We start from the raw sequence: 25509 nt of genomic DNA on the forward strand, positions 1-25509 counted from the left end.
TTGTCTTCGGCCCCTGCTGCAAAGGCAGCCCAATGTCCAGGTAGGCAGGCTCCTGCCCCAGAGTCTTCCCGTCTGCTGTCTTTCTGTCTGCAGCATCTGATGCCCACAGCCTCCCCAGCCCACCTCATCCTGCTTGTTCTTTAACACTTAGTTTAAATTATATCTCAGGTGGAAGCCTTCTCAAGCCCCAGCCTCCCCAGAGTGGATTGGAGGCCCTACTCTGTGGCCCCCTGCGCCCTGTCATGCCACCAGGCCATATAGTAGAGACTACAAGACTGAGCTTTGTGAGAATGAAGCCCCATGTTCTTCTTCCCCCGTCCAGCCTGGCAGTCATGCCTGGCATATGTTTCTGGAATATACAAATGAATGAATGAATGAATGAATGAATGAATGAATGAATGAACAAACGAACGAACTAGGTCTTAAGAAATACCCATGAAGGTCAGAAACAAGCTATTGGAATCCTGGAGCACCTTGATAATACCAGACATCCCCACGTTACACACCACAGAGCAGAGGAAGCCATAAATGGGAAGATGTCACCAGGAAATACACCGAATTACTCCCTCCCCGTCCCTGTAACCTTTATTCCTCCTCATGTTTACCTCATGGGGACCCAGTTTAACCAAGTTTCCAGCACCAACCTTATCCGAGACACTTGGGATCTTCCCAAGCCTTGGACGGTTTCCGTCTTGATGACATTTCTGCCTCTTCAGGTCCTGGATTAGATGGGACGCACCGGAACAGCGTCAACTCTAAAACCAGCCCTGATGCTGCCTGCAGCCTGAGGACACCATACTCCACATTCCTGGGCTTGCTGAAGGTAGCTCATGTGGTTTCCTCCTGACAAAAGGAAGCTGAACAGAAAACCAGAAAATAAAGCAAACCAAGAAATGCTGTCATTAGCCTTTATCTTCATGAAAATCACAGTTCATGGGGATCAGAGTCAAAAAAAGAGAAACAAGTAGGAAACAGGGAAGTGTGGACAAGGAGGCAGAGAGAACCCACTCCGACCTGGAAAAGGCACACACGCTGGATCTTCCGCGCAAGGAGAACTGAAGAATCACAGGTGGAGGGAAGGTCCACGCAGCATGGTTGTGGGGGGACGGACAGAGACAGAAAGACATATAGAAGGGCGTGAAATGCTCAGGACCACCAGGAGGCTCCTTGTGTTTACAGGGTGGAGTGGAAAATGTGGAACAACCGAAATGAGTCTGGAGAGAGGCCAGATGGAGATAGGCATTGGGTGGTCATCTCTAGGACATGGACCGTAACCTTCCCCCCACCCATAACCTCTTTTTAAAATAACCTGGAAGTTTAGGGACACTGGGGTGGCTCCGTAGATTAAGCATCTGCCTTTGGCTCAGGGAGTGACCCCAGGGTCCTGGGATCCAGCCCTGCATCAGGCTCCCTACTCAGTGGGGAGCCTGCTTCTCCCTCTGCCCTCCCTGCTCCCCCACTCATGCCTGCTCACTCTCTTGAAATAAATAACACTCTTAAAAATAGACAAAATCACCTGGAAGGTTAGCCTACCTGAGCATCATTCAGTGTTGGCAATGTGTTACTGCCAAGTAATGGACATGATCCTGCATAATTCCAGGAGTCATAATAAGGAATTCAGTGCCACATAGAGTCAGAGACACATGAGAGAATATCTACAGTCAGCATCCAGCTGGCCCATATTCCTTGGCACAAGTGCTCACAACACATTTCAACAAGGAAACCCACCTTTTGAGATTCTGTACTTTGGAAGGAATACGGATTGTGACTCCAGGTTAAAGATGTCACCGGATTCCCTGTGATCAGCATTACCCCATGCATGAAGATATACAGAGCACAAAATGATTCTCACATTGAGATGAATTTTTAAAGTCGTGTTTCAGATAAAATGACATAATCTTCACATCTTCTAGTCTGTGACCTTTACTGTGTTTGACTTCATGATTCCAAATTTCTATTTTTTAATGAGTTGATAAATTGCCTCTGTGAAGGGATTTTAAAACCTAAATTTGCAAAACGTCAATTAAATCATCTCTAATAACTATCTTTTTCATATTTACAAATACGTTTGTTTTTTCTTTCCCCTGAATTCAGCCCCTGACTGGTCTAGCTGGTACTTAGTACTAGAGTAAGATGTGATGTTAATACACAGGTGAACGTATGTTTTGGAATACGCAGTTGATTACTCTTTTTTGCTGTACAGAGAAGAAATTGTGACATTCGATAGGCAGTAAAAACATGTTTCATATAAATTAGTCCAATGCTCTATATTCAATAAAAACAAAAAAGCATTTTGTCAAGCACTTTAAGTTTCATTAACTGGGGACACCTGGGTGGCTCAGTTGGTTAAGCATCTGACTCTTAATCTCAGCTCAGGTCTTGATCTCAAGGTTATGAGTTCAAGCCCCACATGAGGCACTACACTGGGCATGGAGCCTACCTAAATATAAAATAAAACAAATTCCACTACCTGAAGTATACAATCTAGAATGTCCAACCCAACACAGGATTTACTCGAATTTATCAAAATAGTGTTTAAGAATTACTTTTTGTCACGTACAAAATAATTCTCCCAAAGAGCTGTTTGGCCAACAGCAGAGAGAGCACCTAGAAAGGGGAAGCTCTGCTGATAAACTATAAGACACAGAAGAGATCCAATAAGTCTGTATCCGCATGTTGCTCTATCGAGTTTTTAGTCAGGTGAGGCCCTGGTCTTCACTGGGGTCCAGAAAGTGCCACTTCTCAGGTGGCTTCAGTGGATGCTAATACTCAGTCATGTAAGGGGAGCCCCTGAACTTCCTACCTCAGGGCGAGACCCCTTAATAGCCCAAACCTGAATGCTAAAGTGCCCAGGAATGAAGACACATGTGCCCTGCTTTGGGCACATTCTGAGCAGCAGTTCCTGGCTCCTGGACCTGTATTAAGGTGTCTCAGCACTATTGGCAGTACCAGTGAGTAGGTCTCTCAACAACCGAGCCACATACCAAAGTACTGAGGCTGAAAATAGAAGAACCAGGAGCATCCCTGGAGAATGCCTCCCAGTTTCTGTGGCTTTCTGGAAAGGATGGCTCCTGGCTCCAGAACTCCAAGCATGACCGCAACGTCTCCTCATCTTGAAACACAGAAGAGTGGCATTTGGGCTCACTGTCTAGCTAACCCATAATTTTTCTGAGCCTCGGTTTCCTTGTCTGTAAAACAGGACTAAGAACAACTTCTGGAGAGAGTTCTGATGAGTCAGTTAAGAGAAGAAGTGTGAGAAAATATGCCATGAATTATAAAACACTGCAGAGATGCAAATGTCATGATTATTTATAAGGACCCAAGGGTTGTCCCAAGATGCATTTTCTGCATCTCAATGCTTCCATCTCTTCTTTGGGACCCCTCATCTCCCCCTAAAAGCCTCCCTTTGCTGGGAGACAGCCTCCCCTGCTGGCCTCTAAATTAGCACATCTTTTTACCACTGCCCTTGAGATTTTCTGTTCCTTTAATCCAATGAAATAAGAAGTTCAGGCCATCATCTTCAAAGAATAAGAATAAAATTTGGGGACCAAAATTATACCCATTGGGATTGCTTCTGTAGAAATACTTTGGAATTCCTTTTCATGCCCTATTAAATAATTTAAATGTTTCTTTTCTGCATTCAATGTTAGTTATTTAAACCCTAGTCCTAAGCTCCATTAGCAACCTTATTAGCACAAAACTTTCTTTGCCAGTTGGATTAGTTTTACAGATTTTCGCATAGAAGGAAAGCATGCAGACAAACACAAGTGCATGGCTACAGCTAACATTCTACAGTCCTAGGAAACAGGTTAAATTTAAACTGACATGATGAATCTCACCCCACCTGATAGCTTATTAGCATAGATGTCCTCCATTTTCGTTAGGAGCTGTCAGCACATCTAACTCATTTTGGTGGACTCTTGTAGATTTAGGCTGTACCCTAATCTATAATTTCATCCCAGAATGGAATTAAGAATGGACGTTTAACATTGATGAGTTGGTATTTCATAATCAAGCATAAAAACAGATGTCTAAAATGTTAGGACTGGAAGAGAATTGGGATCATCATCTCGGTGACTCCAAAAGGTCCACACTGGGAGCCCAGCCATATGTTTCATGCTCTCTGCCCACTCCCTAAGTACACAGACCTTACAGTCTACCGTCCTTCCTCTGTGATAAACCTGGAGGGGGCTTGAGGGGATGCTGCCAATGAAAGCCAAAGTCAAGAGAAATTTCGTAAAAGGAAGAAAAACAGTATAGAGCTCATGAAGCCTGGTCTCAGGAGCCAGGTAGAACAGGGGACACCGGGCTACAGGTGCCCCATTCCCTGTCATGGAGCACCTCAAACCACATGCCACCAGGACCACCGTCCTGGAGGCTGGCCTGAGTGGGGCCCCTGCAGAGACAGGCAGGATTGTCTGGGGGCTGCTATCCTGAGATCTGAGGGTCCAGGACACAACAGGCCATAATCAGAGACAAGATAAAGGGCTGACCCAGGGCAGACCAGGCTGGGAAAGTCATGACCAAGAACGGTCTCCCTCCCTGAGCTTGTGCAGCCCAATGGTCTCTTCAAGACGACTCTGGATTGCACAAACTTCTCAGCAGCCTGGGCCTCCTCCTTAAAGAGGCTTGGGCTTTGATTTTCTACCTCAGAGAACCCTTGCCAAGGAGGCACCCTCCCTGTCTCCCTGCTGGGTTTTATTACCACCATCAGTAGTGTCTTGCCCCAGGGCATCATTGTGGAAGTGGGGCCCTAAATGCTCTTCATTTCAAGTTACATTAGTTTCTGTATCTCTGCTCAGCTCCTGCCTGTGTTCTTCCCGATTATGCACGTTTTCACGGAGGCCCTCTGCATGGCAGGAGGTGACTTCCACTGAAGCAAATGGCTCCCTGGATAAAAGAAGAAAAAATCGGGATGCCTGGGGGGCTCAGCTGGTTGAGCGGCTGCCTTCGGCTCAGGTCGTGATCCCAGGGTCCTGGGACCGAGTCCCACATCGGGCTCCTTGCTCAGCAGGGAGCCTGCTTCTCCCTCTGCCTCTGCCTGCCTCTCTGTCTGCTTGTGCTCACTTTCGCTCCTCTCTCTCTCTGACAAATAATTAAATAAAATCTTTAAAAAAAAAAAAAGAAGAAGAAGAAGAAGAAGAAGAAATCGCTACTGGTGTCTAGGTCTTGGCTAGACCTAAAGCAAAATGTGGACCAACAAATAACTCTACTCACGCTGTCCAACATGTCTTTAGCTCAACAAGGACCCTGGGATGACTGGAGGACGCCCAGGGCATGAGTGGGGGCGAAGGCAAGGGAATGTGGAGCCCGTGAGGTCTGAGCAAGGGTGCTGGCTGGGCTGCAGGCTCAGTTAAGAGTGGGGTGAGTGCTAGTGCACACCCAGGGGACTCAAGGGCCTCGGGGCAGACATGTACCAGGAAGAGGAAGAAACAGGAGAGTGGCTTAGAAGTCATGGGCAGCATCTGTTTGCACTGGGGAACCCCAGGGGCACAGAACCCAACGAGACAGAGGGGGATGGAGTAACTAAGCGGTGTGCAGCTGGAGCCAGGACGGGGGGAGCTAAAGGCCAAGCAGGAGAAGGACTGGGGCCGGGGCATGGTGACAAAGTGTGAGAGACAGCAGATGCCCCACCCACGTGCCTGTAAGTGACCACAGGTCTGTCCTGGGGTCCATGTGGGGGCTGGCCCCTTCCCTCTGCTCCTTTCTTCCCCACCAACTGTCTTCTTGGAGTTGCTTCCTGAAAGCCCAACCTGCAATAGATACAAAGAAGAAATGGGTTTTAATGAGAGTCCCCTGAGCAATGGGCACCCCGCTGAGCACTATCCGTCCACTGCCCTGGCCGTCTTTGCAGCAGCCCTATGGACGGGCAGAACTTTGGATCCTCTTACCAAGGAGGAAACAGGCACTGGTCAGACACCTGGTCAGGGACAGAGTGAGGACAGTGGCTCCAGGGAAACTCCCAGAGGCTTACAAGTGTGAACTGGGGACAGCTCACCAGGAAGCTGGTGGCTTTGTAGGGTGCAGGTGTCCCTAATCTCCCAGAGAAGGCCAGCAACTGGCACTAAGTTGAGATCTGGCACCCTGGATTTGAATTCTAATTCTTCCTGGGACCAACCACACAGGTAGTGTGGCAACTTTGAGGTGGAGGGGGGAGGGGGAGGATGTCACTAAGCCTTTCAGAACCAGGCTTTCTCTGCCAGTAAAATGGGGTCCAGATCACTTTACAATGTTTTCTAAAAACTAAGCTTTAAAGAAGCATTGAAAACTGCTCGTAACAGTGACGAATGAATGCAGTTTCCCATCTCTTCCTGTTCCCAGCCCTCACCCAGAGTCTGCTGCTTGGCTGGGTCCTAGGATGCCTGATTGCACTGAGCGAGGCTGGGCTGTCCCTGGGAGACCAACCACCTGCCCTGGGTGTCGTGTCCTATTTTCCTTCTTGAAGATCACCCTGACCCCGCCCATGCTCAGAAGGAAGGAAAAAGGATTTCCAGGCAGACCCACCTGGCTCCCACCAGCCCCTCCCCCCACACACAATGAGCCACCCCAACCTCCCTCCAGCTGTCCAGCCTCTCCCACCCAGAGACAAAGGCCCCGTCTCTGCAGCTGCCAGGGATGTCCCCTCCGCCTTCTTCTGCCTGGGCTTGGCTACAAGCTGCCCTGTGGACCTGTCAAGTCTTATGTACTGAAAGTTAATGCACCTTGGAAGAATGGTGGTTTCCTCCCCACAGTGCAGCGGGGAGGGGAGGCCAGCCTTCGGCCTCCTCTCCCAGGGACAGAGCCAGCTCCCAACTCCCTTGGGAGATGGCCGGGAACAAGCCGCCATCCACCCAGAGCATATCGGCAGGGAATGAGACCATGTCTTTGACAGGGACAGTGTGGAAGGCAAACCGTGAATGGAAAGCCTGGAGGGACCTGTGCTCCTTTTCTTAGACTCCGGTAGGCATTTCTCCGGGGTGCAGAAGAATGCATGACGCTGTCCACAGCGCGTCCAGGACTGGACGGCTCCCTGAACTGCCCTGGTAAGCCCCTGCACACCCCAGGGACAGGCCACAGAGCCCTGCCAATGGCCTTGGGTCCTACAGGGATCTGGACACATGGAATCCCACTTAATTCTCTTATAGGCTCCATAAGTAGGTAATAAAGTGCCTGTTTCCAGAGCAGGGATGTGAGACTCAGAGAAAACCTAGCTGCTAACCTGTCCAGTGATATCAGACCCCACACAGGCACCCTTTCTGCCAGACCCTACTAACTTCTGCACAGAGCTCTGCACGCTCCATAGGAATGTATTCAATGTCCAAATTACCTTGATCACATCTCTGCAGCAATCCCATTTTAAGGAGGAGAAAACTGAGACCCAGATTGCTCAGAAGACGCCTTAACCTCACATATGGGCAACCCAGCTCAAAGGCTATGCAGAGGGATGCTGCTGTGTGTGCTCTGAGTGGGGCCCCCTGGCTGTTCTGCCTCTGCCCCTTCCCAGCCCCCAAGGACCTGGATTTGTATCACAAAGATGCGGCAGCAGGGGCAGGTCCTCCTGGTGGTCCAGCCATCAACTGTCCTCCCCACGAAGAGAAAATGAATGCTCTCTTGGCACTGGACCCACGCCCTATGCTCCTCTGCATTATGTCATTGCTTCCCTGGCCAACCCTTTCAGCAGATTCTAGTCTTCCCCCCCCTCACACAGAGGGGTCTGGAACTCTGTCATCCCCCCCCCCCCCCGGGTCCCCTGTCAGCCGCCGGGTTCCTCAGCTAATGAGTGGCAGAGCAGGGATTCTCTCCAGGTGGTCTGGTCCCTGCGGGGTCTCCATCACAGCACACAGGTCAGCTCTTCACGCACCCACTTTCTCCTCCCTACCCCTCCCCTGCTCTTTCTCCCTCCCTTCCCTGTCACGTCCTGCCGGTCCACCTCTTCCCGCCCCTCTCCTCCCCTCCCCTTCCCGCTGCTTCCTGCGCTGCTCCCTCCCTGCCCTTCCCTTGCCCCTCCCCTGCTCTCCCCCTTCCCTCCCTGCATCCCCTCTCTTCGCCTCCCCTGCCTCCCCCATCATTCTCCTTCCCTTCCTCCCCACACCTCGCCCTCTCCTCCCCTGTCCCACTCCCTCCTCCCCTGCATTCATGCCCTACCCCCCTCTTCTTCTCCCCCTCCCCCTCCCCCCACCCTTCCCTCCCCTCTCCTCCTCCTCCCTTCTTCTCCCCTCTCCGCAGCCCTTCTCTCTCCCTTTAATGACGAGAAGAAAGCTCTGCGTAAGGGAAGTCCCGAACCCCACTGAACAGGCTGTCTTGCAATGTTGTGTTCTGTACCCCCGGCTCTAACCCAAATGGCTCTCTCTTTTGACATCAGTGTGGAAAAAATTACAGAATGAAGTTGTTTACTTCAGGTTTATTAGAAAGCAACAATCAGAGATAAGCTTTGTGCTCTTGGGGTACTAATTAAAGTATGGTTTGAACATATTGAAATAGTATGCAGGGCTTAACAATAGTGGCTAAGATGTGTCAATGGTGGTTTCCTGAAGGTTGTGAATTCTTGGAATTTTTTTTTTTTAACAATGCATTTTCCAAATTTCCTACAAGAAGAGTGCATCAACTTTGTAATCAGTAAAAAAGAACCAATAAGCTGAAAATGTAAGATTTATGAAGCGCAGGTATGAACTCAGGGAAAAAACATGTTCTTAGGAGAGACTGTTCTTGGAAAATGGGACATGACATTGCCAGATGTGATGAACTTCTGGTTGCCCAGCAGTACAGCAAGGGAACCGACCTGGAGCTGACACAGAATAGATGGACAAAACCCCAGCAGACACAAAGGCTGGGATAGACCTGCAGCCCCAGTCCCATCTGCCAGCCTAAAGGGCCAATGGAGAAGGTGCTGCTTCCAGAACATTCTATCCAAGGCCACTGCACCAAGGGTCTTCCAACATCACCAGCAATGCTCTTTGGCTGAAGGCGAGAGCCCATTGCATGTGCTCCGGAAAGTGCTAACCAAAACACTCTGGTTTTTAGAGTTCATTGACTACAGATATTGTTTTTATAAAATACTTTTCTTGTACAAATGTTCTCATGTCTGGCTTTCAAGAAGGGTTGGTTTCACTGAAGAACAGTCACCCATAATGTCATTATAGAAAGCGGAGATGGCATGAGTTGTAGCATCTCCATGGCCTCCATGTCCAGCTTCTCAGGGCAGGGAAACCTTCAGGGCCCTGTTCCCACTCACATCCTCCTGGTCCTCAGGCTCCGTCCTGTGTAGCTTTCTGCACTCACTCCCTGCAGGAAGCTTTCTGATCTCTCCAGCCTCAGGTGTCCCATGACTGTCCACGCTTCCCTGTGTTGTCCCCTGGCAGAGCCCCAGTCACATGGCACTAGCGCATTCCTCACAACCCCCGCCCATTCCCGAAAGCAGGGTTCACAGGCATTTTCTCATTCAAGACAAGGTCTGGCCCCGAGCAGGTGCCAAGAAAGTAAATGAACACATGAGTGAATAATGAACAAATGCACATTTTTTTCCTTGAAAGATATTTTAAGATTAGAACATTATTACCTAATCCAGGAACAGAAGCTTCTCTTGATGTTTGAGAAAATATGTAGGATGACACTTGAGTTAAATCTGTTATGTGTTATTTTGCTCCCGCTTACAAGTCTTTGAGTTCACCGAAGGAGGGTCCAATTCCCGGTCACCCCGGGGTCCTCCCAACGCATCGAAGGTCTCGGTGTGTTTTTGTAGCATGACTAAAAGAACCACTGAATGTGGGAATGTCACTTCTCCCTTTCCTTCCTGTGAAAAGCTTGTAGATCTAAGGACCTTCAAAGTTAAGTATCACAAGAGAATGTCACCTTTCAACAGGCTGTGAACAACTTTGAAAAAAAGAGAAATAGTGATCCAAGTCCCTCCCAGCATTATGACCCACACTGAAGTTAGTGGCTGCCCAAAATGAACACCTTAGTGGTGGATCTCAAAGTCATGAACCAACCAGGGAATGAGCCGACATGCTGGAACGAGCGTGAACTTCACAAGCACCTGAAGGGGTCTGGCAGACATGGTTCCATCCACCGGAAACCCGTCTATAATGTGGGAGTTAACCTTAGCAGAAACCCTTCCTTCAAATTCAGCCTCATCTATGAAGTGACAGTCGGATGCCCCCTGATGCCGTGTGACCTTGAACGGGTACCTCCAACCCCTGAGAGCCAGTCTATACATCCAAAGACTCAGCATAGTGGGAAGAGCAGTGCCTGCCTTGCAGAGCTGCCATAGGTGGTAAATAAGATCATGAAAGTGAAGCCAGTACAGGGCATAGTAAGTGGCAGTCAGTCAACGCACTTAAACATTTACACTGGTTGGACATTTTCAAGAAAAAAAACAATAATTCGAACATCAATACAGACCAGACACTCACCAGGTGTGCCCCTTGTTTTATACTCACTATTTACAGCAGGGCCATACAGCAAATATCATTATTCCCATTCTACAGAGGAGAAAACCAAGATGACACAGCTTGCAGCAACTGAACTGGGGGCTCAGGAGAAGCCACTCCTCTATGTTCACACAACGAGTGGAAAACCCAAGATGTGACACGGGATGCAGCTGATGGAGAAGCTTGGACACCATGCCCCTCATTCCCAACAGGTTGCATTGGGGGTGGGGAAAGAGAGTCATTGCAATAGTGTGGTCAGTAATTGTAGCTTGTAATGTACATATTCAACAACAGTCAGTAAACTAAAAGGCAAATATAAATGAGCCTGTAGGAAGCTCCCAGCCTCATACGGAAGGCAAAGCATGGTAATACTATCGGGCAGAAATTACAAAGAAGGTGTCCAGAACACAGTGGGGTTGGTAGGGAGACACGAGTTTGAACCCAGGTGATGGCTTCAGCAGCAGGTATGGAAAAGTAGAGACAAAGAGTAGGTAGGGCTTTAAGTGAAGTAAGAAAGGGGAGTCCAGGATATGGAACACAAGAGCTCAGGGCCTATGAAGTCTGATGGGTGTTTTGCCCCCTGAAGGAGAGAGGATGATGCTGGAGGAACAGAGTGGAGTCAGCAGACAAGGGCTTTTGAAAAGCTGGTTAAGTGGCTTGGATCCCACGCTAAATGTGGCAGGGATCTCCTGCAGAAGTAAGAATCATCTGGGCATTGGTGGACTTGCGGGGACAGCAAAGACCAGGAAGCCAGGACAGAGAGTCTCATGCAGGCTTCTTGAGCTGAACCTCCTGCTTGAGGGGGAGACTCAGGGATAGAGGAAGCCTTCTTGGAGGTCAGGGGCAGTAAGAGGAAGCAACAAGGTCCATCTGCTGATTATAACGAGCCTCTGAAATAGCCCTCACGGCATCTGCAGTGAGCTCTACAACCTCCCCATGCAGTACGGCATGTTGGTCTATTTTGGGAAACTGGACTTGTAGCTCCATGAGCTAGCAAGCAAGCTGCAGCATGGGCTGCCACGATGCCAAAATGTGACCAGGCCTGGTAGCTTGAGGTTCTGTGGGATGCACAGGTATGCACAGCCCAACAGGAAATGCCCCTGCAGGGACTTGTTCCATATGGTCATGCAGGCTCTGTGCGTGGACTCAGCCATGCATCACACACTTGTTGGCTCGTTCCTGCACCCATGCGTCCAGGAGTCCTCCGTCAGTCAGCTGCCACTCACCTGTGATGCCCTTACCCCCTTCTCACGCTCACGCTCACTGTCTCCGCCAGCTCTGCAGTCTTCCCTCAGTGACTCACTCACCTACCCATGAACTCATGGTTAAGGCCACAGGCCCTGGGACCTGGTTGCCTGGCTTCAAACCCCACCTTGTATCCTTTGTACATGCCATTTAGGTAGCAACTTAACCGTGCCTGGGTTCCCCATCTGTAAAACGGGGATGGTGGTGGTCCTTGACTCACAGCAGCTATGAGCATGAAATGAGATGAAACATGTAAACCACATGGCAGGCCCTCAGTCAATGTTAGCCTCCTTATTCTCAGGTTCCTGCTCACAGCACTCTCTGAACTCCACTACTGTAATGGAGAGATGGATGAAACTCAGGTCTTGCCAAAGACAAGGGTCCCATCTGGTAGACGAGTTGGACTATGGCGCTAAATCATCACAGAGTGGCCCAGAGTGAGAGCCCCCGCTAGGAGAGAGGATGGGCAGGGGAGGTGGCGAGGAGGCAGAAGGCAGAGAGAGGGAAGTCTCATGAGTGTCACGGAAGCACTGTCCGAGGCCCGTGAATGAGGATGAGGGCAGGATTTGGAGCACCAGTTCTGCCACTGAGATCAGATTGCAGGAAAGGATAATGGAGTTCCAGTAAAGCTATGAGGAAGAGATGTTGAGTTAGTTGGTTGTTGCTGGGTAAAAAAAAAAAAACAAAAAACAAAAAACTGCCCCCAAACTCCAAGCGGCCTCAAACAACAACTGCTTGTTATTACTCCTGATGGGTCAGCTGACAGTTCTGCTTATCGGAGCCAGGCTTGACTGATGCTGGCTGGGCTGGCTCATGGTTTAGTGGTCAGCTGACAGTCCAGCTAGGGTTTGTCTGACCCAGAACAGTCTCCCTCACACATCTTCTGGTAGCCTGGCTGTGGGCTTGAGCTACGGCGTGCATGGGCAACTTGCCCCTCACCATCCAGCGGGCTAGCTTGAGCTGACTGCAGGAGAACAAGTGCAAACATGGAAGGTCCCTTGCGTACCAGGCTCAGAGCAAACATAAGGTCGCTCCTGCGATATCTTATTGATCAGTGTGAATCACGCACTAGCCTAGATTCCAGAGATGGAGGAATAGACTCCCCATTCTGATGGAAGTAACTATTAAAATCACATTGCATAAGGGCATGGATGCAGGAAAGGAAACGTTTAGGACCAGTTTTGCTAGATGTGTATTGGAGCCCTGGGTGGGGCTCAAGGACCATGAACTTAAGTCTCATGAGGAAAGTGAGTGAGTGTGCCAGCTCCAGGCATAGTGTGCAGTCAGAGTCAGTAGACAAGGGCTACTAAAGGCCAAAGCATTAAAGCACCAAAGCCAGGAGCACAGTGAACCAGGGTCAGAACAATACTCTTGCAACACCTCAAGGGCCGTCAGGACACCAACACCCAGATTCCATAGCACCAGGTCTACAAAACCCAGGTTTTACCCCAAGTGGCTTGGAGGTGGTTGTTCTTGATCTTATAAGATCCTTGGATGGGCAGGGCTAATAGTAGCCAGCAGCAGGCCATGTAACCTCAAGGGGTCCATTGTCCTTTAAGACCACAGCAGCAGGTAAGCAGCAACAAAGGCTGCCTTGTGACCCCTGTAAACATCCCCAACAAAGCCTGGCATCACTGGAAAAGTAAAACCCTGAGCTTCCCGCTATTAAAGCAATAGTCACAGCTCTGAAGAGTTGGTACATGCACTCACAGTTCCCTAAGTTGTATTCACAGGTCAGTGAAGTCTTGTGCACAGAACAGCACAGATTCACGAGTGCTCCATGATGGACGTTTTTGAGGGAGCTGGTGTTGGGCATGTATCTCTCTCATTTTGAAAATGCTTTCATGGGTAACACAGTCCTTCCATCTGCCCATACAGAGGCAGGCATCTGCAAGACTCGGTCTCATTTTATCCACAGTTCTTCCAGTCATCTTGATCCTATTTGTGAAATGGGAATGACATCCCTTAACTCTCAGGTCCATCATGTAAAACAAGTAGAGCAATGGTTTGGAATGTGATGATTATTGTCACTGAAGCTTTTTAGTTATCATTGTTATTATTAAGATTATTATTGATTCACAATCTTTCTCTAGCTGCAATTTTCCTTTGAAAGATGGTTTTGATGGTCCCATAGTAAAGAACAAAATGACATTCTGGTCATTACAAGGTGCTTTGAGATCTTCTGGCAAATGCATGCCTTCACTAATTGGAACTCAGGCAGGTCTGCAGTGCTGAGAGTATGAAGACACATAAAATTCCACAGTGGTTCTTCTGGTGTCACCTGCCGTTCCCACATTCCCACACTTAGTCGTAAAATGTTAGGACTTACGGCCATTAGCAGAAGCAACTCTTCCACAAAACCTACACTGAAAATCTTCTTCTTGATAAGTAAGATTCCATTATGAAGCAAAGGATTATTTAACCAGCAGTAGTCTGCTGTGTCTCCTCTCTTGTCCCATCCAGGCCAAGGGTAGTTTGAAGCACAAATTACCAAAGCCTTGCCGTGCACCCCTAGTCCTCACACATCTAGCTTCAAGCCACTTTCGCACTAATGTGTACCTATTACTAACATGGCTGGAGTCAAAACCCACAGAGTCCCATAAACTGTTGTAAGGACCTGTAGAGTGGGCAGGTGGAGAGACAGTGGGTGCAGAAGGAAGAGAACTTCGAATGATGCTCCCCACACAGGCCCAAGATCATAGGGTGTGGAACCTACATTCCAATGTCTTCGAATTCCTCATTCACTCTTTTGAACAGGTAACACTGGGCACTCACTAAGGTCCAGGTAATCGTTGGAGTGATAGAGACACAATTTTTGCCTCGAAGAGAATGCAGGGTGAGAAAGAGAGGCAGAGAGCCTTTCTCGAGTGCCAATGACCTGTCTGATTAATGGGGACATTTAAAATGAGCCCCGTAGAAGTGAAAACATGCAAACCTCTGGCTCTGGCTACTCAGTGTCAGGGCTGGGAGTTCCCAGAGAGAGAGACCCCAGGGTGAAGGCTGGCTCCCCTGTGGTCAGCAGACCACCCTGGTTCTGTCATTTGGGGAGGGTGAAAGTGGGACTGCACATGAAGTCTGGCACAAACCTTATCATTGTGGTCTTGTGGTCACACAGTGGCCAAACGTCACCCAGCACTCGCCCTGCTCTCTGCTTTCCCCCAGGAGGCCTGCTCTGAGAACACCAATGGTCCATTGAAAAACCTGCAGGACAATTACTGCCCAAATGTGGTGAACAGTACACATCCCATGTTTTTAAAGAAACAAGATTTCCTTTTCTAAAAATGTATCTCCTGTTGCCCAGTGAGGACTAAGTTTGAGCTGCAAGGATCTTTCCTGACCCCATGCCATTGAGTTAGTGGTTTCATTCACCATTGAGATTAGGAAATCTGTTTCCTAATCTGCAAAGTGATGACAGGACCATCCAGGAGGCAAGAATGTGGTGGGGATTCACTGAAATAATGCACAGAGAACTGAAAGATAGAAGGTTCTAGATAACGAGTTCCTTTTTGTCCGTTTCCCTATCCATGCTGACTAGCTTAAAATACACACAGAAACTTCAAATTCTTTTTTCCTCCCAAAAAGGAGACTGAATATTGATTCCAATGCTGTCAGACCCTGAGAAGATTCTTTTTGTTTCAGTGACATTTGCCCCATCCCTGCACTTGACCCAACAGTTTAGTTACACCATTTCCTTATTGTTGAAGAGACTTCAGGGCACTGTGACCTGCCCGTTAGTTTCCCAGCCCAGTACCTGGGATTTTTCACCTCCAGCCTGATCCAGCCACATGCCACACGGAACTGTTCAGTGTCTTCCATAAACATCCTACTTGATGCTCAAGTAGGTGTGGGAGCACCTTCTCACTCTACCCTACACAGCTCACTTCCACACTTCTCATTCTCCACCCTGTCTGGATGATGGGCTTGTAGAGCCCACACCCAGCTTCGAATCACTGAGAAAAGCAGACTGCCTTCCTTCTTCATCATCCATGGCCGCGGTTTTCCTGAAAATTAACACAGTGACTTATTTAATAGTTCCCATCTCCTAAGACCTAGAGATGCACATGGTGCATAGCAGATAGCATATAAATGCTTTCATGTGAATAAATTAATAAAAATCAATGTAGATTTCCTTACCAACAAGTGTCATAGGAATTGCAATCACTATAATGTTGTGGGGTTTTTTTGCCCTTCAAATTCCATACCTCTCCAGCTATGATCAGACAGCATCTACCAGATTGTTTTTAATTTCTTTACCTTATGCACCAATAACTGCTTAAAATCAAATACAGATATTTTCTAATAACCTAGAAGAAAACAGTAGAGTAAAGAATGCAAAACCAGTAGAACAAACAAGTTTTGGAAAGGAAAAGGAAACAAAAAAAAGCAGCATAAATAGAAATTAAGAGCATTGATAAGTATAACAATACCAATAATTACAATAAATGTGAATGGGTAAAATCCCCCTTTGAAAAGAAAGAGGTTTTCTGATAGGATTTTTTCAAAAAGAAAATTTTAGAAAAACCCAACTATGCTATGCTTATGAGACATGCCCCTAAAACAAAAATGACACAGGAGCCTGAAAACACACAGATGGAGAAAGACAGACTAGCAAATGCTTACATAAAAGAGGTGAAGAAAAATATATATCAGACAACATAATAATCCAAATCAAAAATATTAAATAGGACAAAATGGGATTTCAATATTATTAAATATTACACTCTATCAAGAAGAATATTCACACATTTAGTAACAAAACTCCAACTATATAAAACAAAACCTGTTGGAAATGCAAAGAAAAACTAATAAACCCACCATCATAATAGAAGATTTTAACACATCCCTCTCAGATCAAATGTCACATCAAGTAAACAAAAATAACTAAAAATACAGAAAACTTGAGCACACCATTAACATGCAGTTCCAAGCAGAAAATACAAGTCTTTTCAAACTCTTCTGACACAGACAACTAAATTGAAGATGGAGGACATTACAGATCAGATACTGATATCTTCACAGAAGTAGAAATGGGAAGAAAAATATCTGACCATAGTATTTCTTTTAAATAACAGTAGGAAAAAGAAAACTAAAATGTTATCACATTTAATTTAAAAAGAAAAACTATGCATCTCTTGAGTTAAAGAAGACATTAAAGCAAGACAAAAATTACATTTTAGAAATAATTTTTTTTAATAACTGCATAATAACTCTGAAGAGATATGGTCAAAAAGATACATTCAAAATAAAAAAATGTCTAGCCATAACTGCACTTATTATAAAGACTGGAAAAAGGTGAACTGAGGTTTTTGTTTTTTGTTTCTTGTTTTACTTAAAATGATAAAAATATGGTAAAATTAATCTAAATAAATTAGAAATAAGGAATAAATCAATTTTACAGCAGGAAATAAACAGAAATCAGGGTATAATCAACACTTAAATGGATATTTGAAAATACCAGTAAAATACTAAATGGCTTATCTAGAAATCCAAAATGAAGAGAAAAGAAGATAAAAACAAGCAATATCAGGAATAAGAGACTGTTCAGAATCAGAGAGCAATTTTTAAATGAGATTATATGCTAATTTATTTTAATAAATTTCAAAATCTTAAGGCATTGGATAATTACCAAGGAAATATAAATTGCAAAATTAATTTAGGAAATGAAAGAAATTATCAGAAGAGTTTAAGGGTAGTAAAAAAGAAAATCTCTCAAAACTTACCTTTCATAAAAATAAAACCTTTTTTTTCTCTCTCTCTCTTTAGAAAACAGCAAATGAAATGAAAAGCTAATTGGTAGACTAGGAGAAAATATTCTCAATATACATATCTGATAAATGACAATGAGGGGAATCCAGAATAGACAAAGAGCCCCTACTGGTACCTATTAAGAAGACAAAAGACCCAATAAAACAGGAAGGCAAAAGATTTTTAAAAACATTCCAAAAAGACACATCAATGGGTTGTAATAAATATATGCAAAGTGTTGCAAAGTGTTGTTGTTCAACAAGGAAATTCAAGTAGAACCACAATGGTATAATCCCTCCATACTTCACAAAACGGCTACATGTAAAACTGACCAGCGTTGTCAAATGCTGGCAAGAAGTGGGACAACTGACATTTGCATGAATTGCTGATGGAATGCAAAATGTGGAAAACTTTGGACAACAGTTTGGCAATTTCATGTAAAGTATCCCCTTACTATATGACATAGCAATCCTACTCCTGGGTATTTGTCCCAAAGAAATTAAAACATATGTGCACAGAAAAACATACCAATATTTATAAGAGCTTTACTCATATTAACCTGAGGCAGGCAGCAACCCAAATTCCCAAAAAGAGGTTAACGGATTAACCAATTGTGATGTGTCCATGCAGTGAAATAATACTCAGCAATGAAAAACAACAAACTACTGATACAAGCAATAGCACTGATGAATTTCAAAGATACTATGCTAAGTGAAGAAACCTGACATAAAAGAATATGTGCTTTATTATCTCATTTATGTGGAGTTCTTTAAAACGTAAAACTAAGATAAAAAGTGAGAACAGAACAGTGGAGGACGATGGCCAGGTGGTAAGAGGTTATCTGCAAGAGGGTATGAGAAACACTTTCAGAGAGAAAGTTTTATTTTAATTTCTATCTTGATTATATTGGTGTTTATGTAAGTATTTGTGTATTTTAAGACTCGTGAACAAAACACATAATATATAAATTGTACCTGATTAAATTGATTAAAAAAAATCTCTTTGCCCAGTGATCCTTGAGTAAATAGTTCCTATCTTCTAAAAAGGGTAGTTCCTGTAGTTTAATAATTATGTCAAAACAGATGAAGTTGGGAACATCCAGAGTCATGCTATGAAACAGAGAATGTTGCATCAAAGTCAGATATGGAAAGTGACTACGAGGAGAATTATGAAACTGTAGACTGGTATCACTTGCAAATCTACATGTGAATATTTAATATAATCCATGCCTATAGAAGAGTTATGTGTGTGATAAAAATGGCATTTCAAATCAATAATAAAACAACAGAATAGTCAATAAATGGTCTAGGGATGATCACTACTCACTGAATAAACAATGTTAGAAACTGTCTACCTTATACATATCACAAATAATGTAGTAGGAAGCCAAATGTGTGGGAATAAACTATAAAGCATTAGTAGGAAATAAACCATAATTCTGAAAGACCAATAAGATCTGAAGTTTAGAAGTCATAATGTAAAAATTGACACATATAACTACATTAAACTGAAAATTTACTTAAAAGCATTTAAAAATTAAAAGCCAAATTTAAGAATAAAAAATATTTGTAAAGAAATAGCAAATTATCAGTACCCATAATATATAAGTAGCTCCTACAAATCATTAAGAAAAGTAAAATATCCATTTCCATTCAGAATGGCTGCAATAATTAACATTAAAATAGTATTTACCTGACCTCATGCTGATCAAAAATCAATACGATCAGTCTTTTTTGATATCACTAATCATGGGCAAAATAAAACAAAATACACAACTCATTATAGGTTTTATTTTTATTTTCCTAATTACTATTTACTAGTCATATGTTTTCATGTTTATGGACACTTGCATGTCTTCTATTGCCAACTGCCTGGGCATGTTTATATTTTGTGTCCATTTTTTATGGGTATGTTTCTTTCTTTCTACTGAGTAACAGCAAACAGAAATATAAAAAATGAGGTGACCCATGACCCTGGAGTCGCAGGATCGAGTCCCACTGCTTCCTCGGCGGGGAGCCTGCTTCTCCCTCTGACTCTATCCTCTCTCATGCTCTCTGTTTCTCTCAAATAAAAAAATAAAATCTTAAAAAAAAAGGAGGTGACCATCAGGAGAAGATATAAATGAATGATGGTACATCCATATAGAATATGGCATAGTTGGTAAATAGGACAGGTGGTAGACATTCACATGGAAAGAATAGTACAATAATTAAGGTAAAAAGATACAGTAAAATAATTAAAGGAGGGCCCAGTTTACATTTTAAAAGTCTCTATTCTCATTCAAATGCATTTGTGGAAAAGAATGGAGAAAATATGCAAAAGGTTAGTTATGAAAACATATTTATTAAGGATTTATGTGCTAAATGTGCTTCTAAATACTTTATACTGTATCTAGTTCTGCCATCAATCCCATGACATGGCAAATAATATGATCGCCATCTCCAGCTGAGGCGATCAAGTGCTGGGGGTTGAGTGTCACCCTACAGCAGGTGCGTGAAGAAGTCTGAGCTGAGACCTGGGCAGTCTATGCTAGACTGTGCCCTCTCCCAACTCTTACAAAGCTGACTTCTGGGACAGCAGACGGATTTATTCATCTAAGTTATTTGAATTTTCAGAATAGGAGTATATTTGCGAAATGGACACCTTATAAAAAATACAGCAAAATGTAAAGGGGTGCCTGGTGGGCTGCAGAGGCCAGAGCATTCCAGAGGCCTCAGGGAAGGTGTCATATAACACTCCAGAGGAACAGAAACAGGTGAGAATGCCACGTTTTAGGCTGGGAAAGAGGAGCTTCCGAGGGATATTAAAGCTGTCTTAAAATGCATATGGAGCTGCACTTGGAGGGGCTCTTTGTAATCGCAGGTGGCATAGTCAGGGCCACTGGGTGGAGAATCCAAGAAGCAGATGTCAGCCTGACATAGGGCCCGCCAGGTTTAGTTTGGACCTGCTAAACATGCAAGCATCTTCCTCTAAAGGTAATGTGAGCTGCTGAGGACCCAGAACCAGAGAACAGGAAGTCACTTAGGGCAGAGCTGCGTAAAGGTCTGAGTTCTCAAAAGATGGCTTCAGGAGACATGACTCCCAGGCCGTGAAGTCTATAGCCTCCACGTGGGAAAAATATTCTCTCCAACTACTACTTAGTTTATGTTCATGAGTAGTGGGTTCAGGAGCAAAAATCAAAATAACCGGGTGCTTCTGTGGCTCAGTCAGTTATGCACCTACCTTCAGCTCAGGTCATAATCCAAAGGTCCTGGGATCGAGGGCCTCATTGGACTCCCTGCTCAGCAGGGAGCCTGCTTCTCCCTCCCACTGTTCCTCCCTCCTGCTCATACTCTCTCTCCTTCTCACTCTCTCTCAAATAAATAAATAGCATCTTTAAAAAAAAAAAAATTCAAACTAAATGTCCTCGATGGAATGTTGCAGATTGGAAAGAACACCTCGGCAGAGTTGCTCCGAAAGCTGCCATGGCTGCGGTCCATCAGCTGGAGTGTGTGACCAGGCACCTGCAGGCCGTGCCTCCCTGCAATTTCTCTTCACAGCACCGATGTTTATGTAGCTATGGGCTGCTGACCTCATCGGGGCTCTTAACACATCACAGTCATCAAGATGTAGTCAGAGGATGAGGGCAAAGCAAAAGGTTTGTTCGGATGCTTACTCACTGGCCAGGGCGGATTGCCCAAATCTGTCTGAAGCCCTGACACATGCAAAAAGAAATATTAAGCATTCTAAAATGACAAGCCTACCACTAATCCATGAGTCACTGCAGTGACTGAATTCTGAGGTTCTAAACAAGGAAGCACCAACAATGGCCATTTACGATCTAGTAAAACCAAACACTACTATTTGCTTTCCAAATGTGGAAAGTGAAACAAATAAATATCCAGATGGGGACAAAATGTCAGTGGAGAGTCAAATATCTGATTGTTTTGGGTAGATGTTATTCATGACATCAAACCTTGAATGAAAACATTTATAGCTGAGAATGCATTAGCAAAAATGTAAAATATTAATTGAGACGGAATCAAATTCCTTCAACAAATGCTTACACATGAATTGTGTAGGATCTATATTTTGTTTGTCAAGCTCTCCTATTCACATCAGATTTTTCTCTGTGATTTTATTATGGACCCACTAGCTCATTCACACATTCTCCCCTTCTCAAGTCCTCCAAAAAGGCCCTGGATAAAAGGCAAGTGTGCTTCTTGACCACAAAAGTCCTTGAGGGGACCAGATCTTATTCAACTTTGCAATTACCCAGTTATTTACACATAGTGGGTACTTAATAAATTTGTTTTAGAACTTTTTAAGAATATAATTAATAGGGGGACAAAAATAGAAAAACAACAGCAACAAAAAAAATTAGGGGTCTGAGTGAACCAGACTGAACGAGAAGCTGTTTTTATAACAAGACCTAATTTATGAGTCCATAACACTCCCTCAAATACATAAACTGATTCCATCAGCTCAAGCTGGAAATTCAAACCAGATTAAAAAAAAAAAAAAAGGCGAAAACAAACTTCAGCCTAACCAGTTATTTTGCCAGTGCATTTAGTCAAAATTGCTGAATCACCAAACTTGAATAAACAGTGCCTCCACCTCCAAGTCCCTCTGCAGATCCAGTGAGAAAAAATGTTATTCTTTCTTGGCTTGTCATATAGCAAACAGTGTCTGTGCTCTTAGAGCTCCAGTGTTCCTTCTCATCCAGACTCTGTCACTTATTACCTGTGTGAGCTTAGAAAAATCACTTAACGGTTTGTTCCTCAATATTAAAAAGAAAAAAAAAAAAAAAGAGTGGCTGACAATAAACATCCATTTTATCTCAAAATGAAAGTCTTTTTAATAATGTCCCCAAAATATATGACTATCTATTAAAAAAAAAAACTCAATATCTCTAATGCAATCTTTCTCTCATGCACAAAAATACATCAAGACTGACAATGGAGGGGGCACCTGGGTGGCTCAGTTAGTTGAACATCTGCCTACTGCTCAGGTCAGGATCCGAGGGACTAGGGATCAAGCCCCACACTGGGCTGTCTGCTCTCTCTCTGCCTGTGCTGCTCCCCTTGCTTGTGCTCTCTCTCTCTGTCAAATAAATAAATAAAATCATTAATAAAACAAAAACTAAATTTAGGGGGAAAAAAAGACTGACAATAGACTGAAACATACATGAAAATTAAAATTACAGAGCATATAGAAGAAAACATAGGAAACCATCTCTGACTTAGGAGTCAGCAGTAATTCCTTAACTTACAAAAAGCAATAACAATAAATAAATAAATAAATAAATAAATAAATAAATGATTTGGGCTTGAACGCGACGGAAAACTTCTATTCATCAAAAGACACCATTAAGCAAATGAGTAACAAAGCCGTGGGCCGAAACATACCTAGATATATTATATTTAATATATATTGAAACATGTATCTGACAAAGCATTTATACCCACAAATATGAGGAAATTGCATAACTCAATAAAAATTGAGCAAACAGCTTAAAGATAGGTTTCACTGAAGAAGATAGACAAGGGAACAGTAAGCGCATGAAAAAGCGCTCCGTGTCCTTAGTCACCACAGAAATTCAAGTGAAAACTGCAGTGAGGTACTACACTGCTTGAGGTACTACTATTTGAATGGTGCATTAAAGCCTGACAACACAAAAGCTTAGTGAGAATGTGAAGCAAATGGAATGCTCCTCCGCTGTTGGTGGAAGTAGAAAATGGGACAAAACTCTGGAAAACTGCTTCACAGTTTCTTATAAATTAATCACATACTATCTGTCTTAGTCTGCTTAGGCTGCTGCAACAAATTACCATAGACTGGGGTGTTAAACAACAAGCATTTATTTCTCCCAGGTCTAGAGGCTGGAAAGTCCGAGATCAAAGTGCCAGCTGCGCTAGGGTTTGGTGAGGACTCACTTCTTCGTTTGCATGGTTGCTTTCTTGCTGTATCCCGGCATGGCAGAGAGAGATCACCTCTCCTGTGTTTCTTCTTATAAAGACATTAATCCCCTAACCTAATTACCCCCCAAAGGCCCCACCTCCAAATACCGTCACAATGGGGATTAGGGTTTTTTGAATTGGTAGTGGGAGGACACAAACATTCTCTTTGTAGTACTACCCAACAACCAAGCAACACCACCGCCAAGTATTTACCGGACAGTGATTTACAGAGTGAACTGTATTCCTCTTTCTTCATAATAGCCCCAAACTGTAAATGGCCAGTTTGGGAAATGTCCATCAACAGAAAAACAGATAAACAAATCATGCTATCCTGATGCAATGAATTATGACTCAGCAATAAGACAAAACAAACGCAACCATTGATACACAAGATGATGAATCCAAGAATCATTATACTGAGTGAAAGAATACAGACACGGAAGAGCACACACTGTAGGATTCCATTTAATTGAAATTCTTCGTCAGGCAAAAATCACGTATGCCAAAAGAAATTAAAACAGAGGTTGCTGCATCATATAGTCATTGTATTCTTACTTTTAGGGACCCCCCCCTACTATTTATCATAAAATTTGTACGAATTTCTATTCCTACTCACAGTGTACCAGGGTTCCTTTTTCTCCACATCCTTGCCAATACTTGCTACTTTGTGTCTTTTTTATGTTTGTTTGTTCTGGAAATACAGTTTAAACACAACGCTACATTAGTTTCTGGTGTACAACACAGGGATTCAGTAGTCTGTATGTTATGTTGTGCTCACCACCACAGCCATTCTTGCGGGTGTGAGGGGGCACCTCACTGTGGCTTTGATTTTCCTTTCCCTGGTGATGAGTGATGTTGAGCACTTTTTCCTATCCTTGTTGACCATTTATATAACTTCTTTTAAGAAATACCTATTCAGGTCTTTTGCTTATTTTATTTTTTCAATTAATTTATCTATTTGAAAGAGAGAGAGAGAGAGATGGTAGAGGGCAGAGGAAGAGAGAAATCTCAATGCTGAATGAAGAGCCCAATACAGGACTCAGCCCCAGGACCCTAAGATCATGACCTGAGCCAAAAATCAAAAGTTGGTTGCTTAACCAACAGTCACCCAGGTGCCCCAGGTCTTTTGATTATTTTTAAAATCAGGTTATTTGTTCCAAAGGAAATTAAATCAGTATCTCAGGGAGACATCTTCATACCCATGTTCATTACAGCATTAGTCACAGAAGTGAAGATGTGGAAACAACCTAAGTGACCACCAAAAGATGAATTGATAAAGAAAATGTGATGTGTGTGTGGGGGGGTATGACATACATAATTATACACACACACACGTATGTGTGTGTGCGTGTGCGTATTGTACTATAAAGTGGAATATTATTCAGCCCTTAAAAAGAAAGAGATCCTGACATTTGCAACAAGATCTAGGATGAACTTAGATGACATTATGTTAAGTGGACTAACCCAGACACAGAAAGGCAAATACTGCATGATCTCATTTCCATGTAGAACCTTAAATAGTCAAACTCCTAAAAGCAGAGAGGAGAATGGTGGTTGCTAAGGGCTGAGGGAGGGGAAAATAGAGAGGTATTGGTCAAAAACTGACACATAACCAGTGTCAGTTATGCAGGATAAATAAACTCTGGAAATCTACAGCGTGGCATGGTGACTGTAGTTCACAACATTATCTGATATACTTGAAATTTGCTAAGAGCGTAGGTCCCAAATATTCTCACGACACACACACACACACACACACACACAAAGGAAAATGTAAGAGGTGATGGATATGTAATTAACTTGATTATGATAATAATTATAAAATGTAAATATATATCCATGTATACACATCTATACCAAACATTGCATTGCACATCTGAAACATAGGCAATAGTGTATAATACTAACAGTACCTCAATAAAAGATGAAAAATACAAATGAGACTTGCTGGGTTGGAGAGGCTTAGCAGAATTATTTGGGGAGGTACATATGGGAGTTTTCTGGAGAAATAAGAATATTTAATGACTTGCCAGTTATGTGGGTTCAACTAGCATGTCAGTTTGTCAGAACTAGCATATCTTTCTATTTAAGATTTAAGCACGTTTCTGTATTCTAACTACACTAGGGTACACTAGCAGTACTACTACACAATTACATTAACTACATTCCACATT

Source organism: Mustela putorius, unplaced genomic scaffold (genome assembly GCF_011764305.1).
Source record: "Mustela putorius furo isolate JIRA1106 unplaced genomic scaffold, ASM1176430v1.1 tig00000129_pilon_pilon_pilon, whole genome shotgun sequence".
Classification (NCBI taxonomy): Eukaryota; Metazoa; Chordata; class Mammalia; order Carnivora; family Mustelidae; genus Mustela; species Mustela putorius.